A 10432-nucleotide genomic window follows, 5' to 3' on the forward strand; every position below is an offset into this window, starting at 1 on the left:
GGGTGATAGACTTGGCAGTTTTTGGGATGGAAGCTTTTATGTCGAAATCGGGTATCGGATGTAACATGGGTGATAGACTTGGCAGTTTTTGGGATGGAAACTGTTAGTCTGAAATGGGATACCGAATGTAACATGGCTGATAGACTAGGCAGTTTTTGGGGTGGAAGCTGTTATGCCGAAATCGAGCAACGGATGTAACATGGGTGATATACTTGGCTGTTTTTTAGTTGGAAGCTGTTAGTCCGAAATCGGGCACCGGATGTAACATGTGTCATAGACTTGGCTATTTTTGGGATGGAAGCTGTTAGTCCAAAATCAGGCAACGGAGGTAACATGGGTGATAGATTTGGCAGTTTTGGGGATGAAAGCTGTTAGTCCGAAATCGGGCACGGGATGTAACATGGGTGAAAGACTTGGCAGTTTTTTGGATGGCAACTGTTAGTCCAAAATCGGGCATCGGATGTAACATAGGTGATAGACTTGGCTGTTTTTGGGATGAAAGCTATTATGCCGAAATCGGGCACCGGATGTAACATGGGTGATAGACTTGGCTGTTTTTGGGTTGGAAGTTGTTAGTCGAAAATCGGGCATCGGATGTGTAACGACCCGAAAATCGGACCGCCACCGGCGCTAGGATCCAGATCGGCTTAAGGCCGCCGGGACCCGTAGCAAGCCTGACATACATCCTGTAAACCTGTGTAATCCCATACATGATCAATAACATACATAAAAATTTGAACTTTTCTTTTCTTTTACCAAGCTCAACCTGTGCATGCACATAAGCATATACATAACGTAAACATAAACCCCACACTGGAGCTCTCAACAAAAGCTCCAATGGGGCATCTCATCATACACAAGCTTGGAGGAACATAAACATCATAAGACATAAATCATGTATTCAAAGGGATCACCATACACATAGGATCAAGCACAACCTCTAATCCTCAATATCATTTTTACATAACATAACTATTCATAACTTTACATCATTTTACAATTTATCATGTCCACATTCTATCTATTACATACATAAGACTTCATTCATCTTGACTTCTCTGCCTAGCCTGTACCTGCAAACCTGGGGGATTAGGGAGAGGGGTGAGCTACTAGAGCCCAGTGAGCAGAATAATAAAAACATTTAAATCATATGCCATAATGGAATGCAACACATCACAGACAAATCACATCACGGATGGTATTATCACCCATAGTCCTCTACATTCCAAAGTGCCGGGACGTAGAATGGGTCAACCGGTCTTTCTCTTAACATAACATATCATAACATTCCAATGTGCCAGGGAAGTAGAATGGGTACAACCTGGACTTCCATACCGTACCATGCCGTAACATCATCATATCATATGAGGACTAAAGGATCATCCAATAACCAATCCACATCAACATTATAAATGCAATGCAACATATTCGTGAATTCTAATGCAAGCAACCTAGGATATCACATGGCATTTATGATGCATGAACATGCTCAAAACTTTATAATTTATTTGCTTTAAGCGTAAAGGTTTATTCTACTCACCTCAGCTAGCTCTGACAAAAACTGAAGCAGCTGACTCACTGCTGGGGTCCTCGATTCCTCGGGTCCGAACCTACACAGGTGGACTCAAATGAGGGACCAAACATACTAGAACATAACTCTAAAAACATCCCCCAAAAACCCCCTAAAACTCCTCAAAACAATCATGCAAAACGTGCAAAGGAAGGCTGACAGGGCACTTTCGGCGGCAGGTTCGGCGGCCGAAAGTCCCTCCAGAGCCCAAAGTCAGGCAGGTTCGGCGGCACCTTCGGCGGCCGAAACTCCCAGACAGAGACGAAACTCATGCATGTTCGGCGGCACTTTCGGCGGCCGAAACTGCCCTCCAGAGACGAAAGTCCTCTTTCGGGGGCAGGCTTCGGCAGCCGAAAGCTGCCTCCACAAGCGGGTTCGGCGGCCGAAAGTCCCTTCGGCGGCCGAACCTGAGTTTCTCCAAAGTGGCAGAAACTCAGCTTCCCACATGCACAAACGCCTCCCAAACCTTCAATCGAGCATAATCCTATTCTACAACACACATACCCAAGCATACAAGCTCCTAGGGGCTTCAAACTATCCTAAACCCCATTTACAACACATCAAACATGCATATTCAAGCCACATTGTCCACAAATGCACAGTAAACCCATAAACCCATAAAACCCTACACATGCATTTATACTTCAAGAATCAACTTAAAACTCATTAAAAACATATAGTGAGCTCAAGATCGGCCTTTACCTCTTGAAGATCGAGAGGAAAACGACCCTAGCTCGGAGATGGGAGAGAGAGAGCTCCTTGAACCTCCAAGCTCCAAAACTTGTTCAAAAGCTCAAAACTTCAAAACAAAGCGAAAACTTGTGAAAATCTTGAAATATTTGAAGGAAGAAACTCAAAATCGGTGAGGGGTGGCAGAGAGCTCACCTTGGCTGAAAATGGAGAGAAAAGCTCGCCCGTTTTCAGCTAAGGGACCCCTTTATAGGTGGCTGGCCAGGCCACGTTCGGGGGCCGAACGTGCCTCCACATGCATGCCATGTTAGGCGGCCGAACTTGAGGTTCGGCGGCCGAACCTGGACTTCCCTCACTTAATGCTTTCGGGGGCCTAAAGCACTCCCGAAATGCATGCATGTTCGGCAGCCGAACCTGGGTTTTCCTCCAAGGTTGTTTTCATGCAAAAACTCATTTCCATCTTGCTTAAAACCGTAAAATACATTAAAATATTTTATGAAAACATGGTTTTACCCCTCTAGAGATCTTCGACATCCGAGATTCCACCGGATGGTGGAAATTCCGATACTAGAGTATAGCCGGGTATTACATTGTCCCCCCTTTAAGAACATTCATCCCCGAATGTTCCACAACTAGCACATGCAAGGCATAATACACATCATACACATAAAACACACAAGAAACTAACCTTAGAAAAGATAAGGGTACTGCTGGAGCATGGACTCCCATGTCTCCCAGGTGCATTCTTCCATATTGTGGTGGTTCCAAAGGACTTTCACCATCGGGATTTCGTTGTTTCTCAGCTTCCTGATCTGGGTGTCTAGGATCCGTACTGGCTACTCAACATAGGTGAGATCTTCTTGGATCTCCACATCAGGCTCACTAAGAACCTTGCTCGGATCTGACACGAACTTCCTCAACATGGAAACATGGAAAACCGAATGGATTCTTTCCATTGAATCAGGCAAATCTAGCTTATACGACACATTCCCAATCTTCTGCAAGATTTCAAAGGGTCCGATATATCATGGGGCTAGCTTACCTTTCTTCCCAAAATGAACCACTCCTTTCATAGGAGACACCTTGAGCAATACCAAATCCCCCTCCTGAAACTCTACTTGCCTTCTGCGGATATCTGCATAACTCTTATGTCTGCTTGCAGTAGTCTTAATCCTCTCTCTGATCATGGGTACCACCCTGCTGGTGATCTCTACTAGCTCAGGCCCTGCCAAGGCCTTCTCTCCAACTTCCTCCCAGCAAACAGGTGACCTGCACTTCCTTCCATATAAAGCTTCATATGGAGCCATCCCGATGCTAGCATGATGGCTGTTATTGTAGGCAAACTCCACCAAAGGTAGATGCTGCCTCCAAGAACCGCCAAAGTCCAGCACACACATTCTGAGCATATCCTCTATTGTCTGGATGGTCCTTTCTGATTGTCCGTCCATCTGTGGATGGAAAGCAGTGCTAAAATCCAACTTGGTACTCATGGCATTCTGCAGACTCCGCCAAAACCTAGAGGTGAACTGGGGTCCTCTATCGGACACTATTGAAACAGGAACCCATGCAGCCTGATGATTTCATCAACATATACCTGCGCCAACTTGTCCACATAATAGCCACTCCTGACAGGGATGAAGTGAGCAGATTTGGTGAGTCTGTCCACAATCACCCATATGGAGTCCAATCTATTGGACATCGCCGGTAACCCTACTACGAAGTCCATAGCTATATTCTCCCATTTCCACTCTAGAATAGGTAGTGGGTTAAGCATTCCAACCGGCTTCTGATGTTCCAGCTTCACCCTTTGACACACTTCGCAGGCTGACACAAACTGTGCCACTTCTCTCTTCATAGCTGGCCACCAATAGACCTTCTTCAGATCTTGATACATCTTGGTGGCTCCGAGGTGAATGCTGTATCTTGCATTATGAGCCTCCCTCATAATGTCTCCTTTTAGCCCTATGTCATCTGGTACACACAATCGACTCCTATAGCGGAGGATCCCCTTGTTGTCAAATCGAAACTCACTGTCCTTGCCTGACTGAACAGTCCTGGCAATCTTCACTAACTCTGAGTCCTCATGCTGTTTATGAGCCACTGCTCCAGAAACACAGGTGTCACTCTCATCTGGGCCACTAAAGCACCTATACCAGACAACTCCAACTGTAGACCTTCATCAATAAGCTTGTAAAACTCCTTCACCACTGGTCTCCTCTCTGCCGTGATGTGGGATAAACTGCCTAGTGATTTCCGGCTTAGGGCATCTGCCACCACATTCGCCTTACCCGAATGATACTCAATCTTGCAATCATAATCACTCAGCAGTTCTACCCATCTCCTCTGTCTCAAGTTCAAATCTCTTTGACTCATGATGTACTGCAGGCTTTTATGATCTGTGAAGATCTCACATTTTACCCCATAGAGGTAGTGCCTCCACATCTTGAATGCAAAGATTACTGCTGCCATCTCTAGGTCATGCGTGGGGTAATTCAACTCGTGCTTCTTCAGCTGTCTAGAAGCATAAGCAATTACCCTTTCATTCTGCATTAGTACACAACCCAGTCCCACACGGGACGCATCACAAAAGACTGTAAAGTCTTCATCACTAGATGGTAGAGCTAACACTGGTGCTGAAGTCAACCTCTTCTTAAGCTCTTCAAAACTCTCTTCGCACTGGTCGGTCCACACAAACTTCTGATTTTCCTGGTTAGTCTGGTCAGAGGAGCTGCAATTTTTAAGAAGTCCTGAACAAACCTCCTGTAGTAACCTGCCAAACCCAAGAAACTCCTGATCTCTGACACTGAAGTGGGTCTAGGCCAGTTAGCCACAGCTTCTATCTTCTTGGGGTCCGCCTCTGTTCCATTTTCTGACACGACATGCCCCAAGAACGAAATGCTCCTCAGCCAAAACTCACACTTGGAGAACTTGGCATACAAGCCATGTTCCCTCAAGGTCTGCAGAACCAACCTCAGATGATGGGCATGCTCCTCTGCATTCCTGGAATACACTAAGATATCATCTATAAAGACAATAACAAAGCGATCCAGGTACTGGCTAAACACTCTGTTCATGAGATCCATGAATGCTGCAGGGGCGTTGGTTAACCCGAACGGCATCACAATGAACTCAAAATGCCCATATCTGGTCCTGAAAGCCGTCTTTGGCACATCTTCTTCTCTGATCCTCAGCTGATGATACCCGGACCGCAGATCTATTTTGGAGAAACAACCCGCTCCTGCTAGCTGGTCGAATAGAACATCGATCCTTGGCAATGGGTACTTATTCTTGGTAGTGACTTTGTTCAACTGCCTGTAGTCGATACAAAGTCTAAGGGATCCATCCTTCTTTCTCACAAACAGTACTGGAGCACCCTAAGGTGAGGTACTCGATCGGATGAAACCCTTGTCTACCAGCTCTTGCAACTGCTCTTTCAACTCTTTCAACTCGGCTGGAGCCATCTGTAATACCCGACTAGATTCAGACATCGGAATTCCTACCGTCCGGTGGAATTCGAGGATGTCAGAGGTTTCTAGAAGGCTAAGAGAAAGATTTTCTAAAATCTTTTATGTGTTTTAAAGGTGTTTAAATGAGAAAAGATTTGAGTTTTGAAGAGAAAAGGCCAAGGGAACAAAGTACGGGTTCGGCCGCTGAAAGTAATGTTCGGCCGCCGAAAGTGCCCTAGTTTCGGCCCCCGAAAGTCTAAGTTCGACCGCCGAACGTTGCATGGTTTTTCATGTAGGTTTGGCCACCGAAGCTGAGGCGGTCAGTCACCTATAAGGAACCCTCAGTCGGTGAAATGGATTAGATTAGCTTCCTTTTCACTTCCAGAGGTGAGTTCATGTTCCCCTTGGAAGGTTTTCATGGTTTTTCATCAAATCTTTCAAAGTTAAGTAAGTTTTATGTTGGTTTTTAAAGGTTTTGTACTTTGAGCAAGGTTTGGAGGAGTTTGGAGCTTAGATCCTCCATAGCTTGACGTTTGGATCACACCAGCCTTTGTTCTTCACGAGGTAAAGGGAGATCCTTCGTTTTTATGTTGTTTTACATGAGTTTGTATGAAGGGAAAGGGAGTTGATGCATGAGTTTGCATGTTTAGGGTTTTTTGTGTTTTCTTGGTGAAAATATGCATATGTGTTGTTTTGTAGTGTTTATTGGGGTTTTAGGGTAGTTTTGGACCCCTTGGTGCATATACTAGAGTATATGTATGTTAAGGAGTTGGGCTTTGCATGCTGTGGATGTGTGGAGGATTGAGAGGCGAGGTTGTGCACGAAACTGAGTTCTGGATGAACTCAGGTTCGGCAGCCGAAGGAGGATTCAGCCGCTGAACGTGCTGAAGAGGTGGCTTCGGCTGCCGAAGCTTGCTTGAGCTTGCCCCCGAAACTTTGGACTTTCGGCTTTGGAGGAGAGGTTCAGCCACCGAAGGTGCCGCCGAACATGCCTGACTTTTGTCTCTGGAGGAGACATTCGGCCACCGAAGGTGCCGCCGAAGGTGCCCTGTCCAGCCTTCTTTTGTTTGTTTTGCATGCATGTTTTGTAGTGTTTTAGAGGGGTTTTGGGGAGTTGTATAAGAGTTGTTTATCAGTTGTAAAGAGTATGTTTGGTACCTCATTTGAGTCCTTCATTGTAGGGTTGGACCCGAGGAATCGAGGTGTTTAGCAGTAGCAGCTGCTTCAAAGTTAGAGGTAGCCAAGCAGTGGCTACAGGTGAGTGGAACTAAACTTCATATTTTACTTGTGAAATGATATGTTTTTAGCATGATCCATGCATCATAAAATGCCATGTTATGTATTAGGTTGTGTTGCATTAGAATCCACGAATATGATGCATTGCATAAGATGATATTTGTATGGATGAATGTTGGATGATCCTTAGCCCTTGATATAAGCAGAGATACTATGAGATCAGATGAGATATGGCATGAGATAGCCATACCAGGTCGCTCCTGGATAGTCCAGGTCGCTCCTGGTACTATGACTTAGACAGTCAGCCTGTCAGATCAGATAAGAGAAGTCCAGGTGACCTAGTCTCCTTGGCATAGTGGGACATGTTATGATATGAGAGAGATAAGAGAAGTCCAGGTGATGACCTAGTCTCCTTGGCACAGCAGGACATATTATGACATGTAGTTGAGGGCTATTGGTGACAAGTTTATCTGTGAGATGATATGTTTGTGTTGTGATGCATTTCATAAAAGCATGTATTGAATAAACTGTTTTATTGTTCCTCCTCACTGGGCTATAGAGCTCATCCCACTCCCTTAACCCCAGTTTTGCAGGTTCCGAGATAGCCATGGAAAGTCAGAGTCAGCAAGAGTAAAGAGTACAGTTCTGCATGGTTGTATGTATGTAATAGAGTAGTGGACATGATGTAAATTGATGTAATTAAAGATTAGGTTGTAATACAATGTACAGAGATATACTGTCAGATAATGGATAGAATTGTGCTTTCCCTAGTGTCTTTGCCTTAGTGTGGTGTATGATAAATCCTTTTGTACATGGACCCTGTTTTGCGTTTCTTGATGAGAAATGTGTGAAATCAGGCTTAATGTATGGTTTTGATGAGACGCCAGTGTGTTGTGTTGGGAAGAAAGGGTTTCAATCCCTTGACCCACAGTAGTCAGCAGTCACTGGTATAGGCCCTGAGGGCCGTTTCAGATTTACATATCTGAGTAGCAGTAGTTAAGCCTGGTAGTTTTACAGGGTTGTTGAGTATCTGTAATCATGTATGGGATTTATCAGGTACACAGAGAGTATAGTTGGCTTACTACGGGTCCCGGCGGCCTTAAGCTGATCTGGATCCTAGTGCCAGTGATGGTTCGGATCGTTACAGAGGGGTACCGATTTCCTGGCTATTACACCATCCTGTAGGGAGGGATAGAGATCGGTCTAGTTCCAGGCATCAATTCTATCTCGAACTCTATCTCCCTAGCAGGTGGTAAACTTGGAAGCTCGTCTGGGAACACATCTAAAAACTCTCTAACCACTGGCATCGAGGTGGGCTCTCTAACCTGACTGCTAAGCTCTCTCACATGAGCCAAATACCCCTGACATCCCTTCTTAAGCAACCTACGAGCCTGAAGAGCTGATATCAGACCTCTAGGTGTACACATCCTATCTCCTCTGAAGATAACCTCTGACCCATCCTGACCTCTGAACCTGACTACCTTGTCCCTACAGTCCAAGGTAGCACCATGGGTAGATAACCAGTCCATCCCTAGAATGACGTCAAAATCAGTTAAATCTAGAACCACAAGGTCGGCAGAAAGGCATCTCCCCTCAACAAAAAACTGGACTGCATTGGCAGACTGACTCTGCCACTGATGGATCACACTTGGGTCCACTGACCTAAAGAGGACACTCTAACCCATAGATCATCAGACCCAACCTCTCGACGGCTCTCGGAGCAATAAAAGAATGAGATGCACCAGGGTCCATCAAGGCATACACATCTAAACAACCAATGAATAAGTTACCTGCCACCACGGTGTTAGATGCATCTGCGTCCTACTGAGTCATCGTGAAGATCCGTGTTGGAGCTGATGGACCTTCACCTCTGAAACCCGTTGAAGAAGAGGTTGCCCCTCTCCCTCTGCCTCTGCCACTGGCCTGTGTCGTGGCTAGAGCTGCTGGTTGCGCTACACTGCCTAAGGCTGTCTGCTGGGACTGTGCCATCGGGACTGCTCTTGGACATTCTCGAGCCATATGCCCCTCTTGGCCACATCTGAAACAGGTTGTCGTCCCAAACCGACATACTCCTTTGTGTGGCTTACCACACCTTGCACAAACTGCATTCTCCGCACCAGAGCTTGAGCCACCCCTAATCCCAGACTGGACTTGACCTTATTCCAAAACTTGTTCTTCTTCAACTTCCTAGTGGTATTACTCCACTTTTTGCTACCTGAAGCTGCTGCACTCAAGGATGAGGGATCTAGCCGTCCCCCACCCGGGGTCTTGGAACCCGAAGACTGTGCCACTGATTGCTTAACTATCCCCTAAATAATGGCACTGGCCTCCATTTTCCGAGCCATATCCACTATGGCATGGAAACTCTCCCTATCTGCTGACTGGATCAAGGAGGAATATCTGGAGTGGAGTTTCATGATATCCTTGACTTCTTCTGGTCTGAATCAAGATTTTGCCCTGCAAATGGCAATAGCTCCAAGAACCTGTCTGTGAACTCCTCTACACTCATCTCATCGGTCTGCCTCAGCTGCTCAAACTCGATCATCTTCAATTCCCTTGAACTATCAGGGAAAGCCCATCCTGCAAACTCGTTTGCAAACTCTTCCCAAGACATGCCGTCCACCCTCGGGTTCACATAATTCTTAAACCATTCTCGTACCTTCTTGCACTTAAGCTTGAACCCAGCCATCTGAATGGCTCTACTGTCATCAGCCCCAATCTCATCTGTGATCACCTTGACCCTTTCAAGATACACAAACTGGTCATCCCCTTTTTCATACTGAGGAGCACCCAACTTCATGTAGTCGGTCATTTTGACCTTGCTACCTCCAGATGAGCTAGGTTTAGGTACTGGGTTTTCTGGAATTGTGGGTTCTGCTGGTGGAGGAGGAGGTGCAGCATCCCCTGGGGTAGGGTTTGCTGGATTTGGATGGTAGGGCGGGGGTGGATACATTGGGTACTGTGGGTATGGTGGATAGTAAGGTGGGTATGGCATCTGTGTGGGATAAGGGTTAAAGCTATGGTAATCCGATGTGCCTCCCATCGAATACCCAGGGTTTTGTGAGAAGGGTGGGTAGTAAGGTGGCTGAACAAATCCCGAGGCCTGAGTGCCTCCTTGGGACTCTCCCATTCCCTCTTTCGACATGCTAACTCCAAGACTGCCATCCCTCCTTTGATCCACATCCATATCCTCTGACATACCACCTTGCATTGTCCCCCTTACTGACCTATTTCTACCCAGATCCAAGGACCTTCTAGGGTCCCTTACTGCTCTTTATCTACTGGACCTACTTGACATTGCCCTAGGCAATGCAGGAGGACGGGCGCTCATGCCCTCATCCTCAGGTGGCACTCCAGTCAATCGTGCAGATCGACGAGTTCCTCTCATCCTGTTTTCCGAAAAAACAACACATAATCAAGCAAACATTAGCATCATATGGTTCATGTGGAAACACATGAACCCGCATCACATACATAGCATATCATTAGT

Source organism: Manihot esculenta, chromosome 17 (genome assembly GCF_001659605.2).
Source record: "Manihot esculenta cultivar AM560-2 chromosome 17, M.esculenta_v8, whole genome shotgun sequence".
Lineage (NCBI taxonomy): Eukaryota > Viridiplantae > Streptophyta > Magnoliopsida > Malpighiales > Euphorbiaceae > Manihot > Manihot esculenta.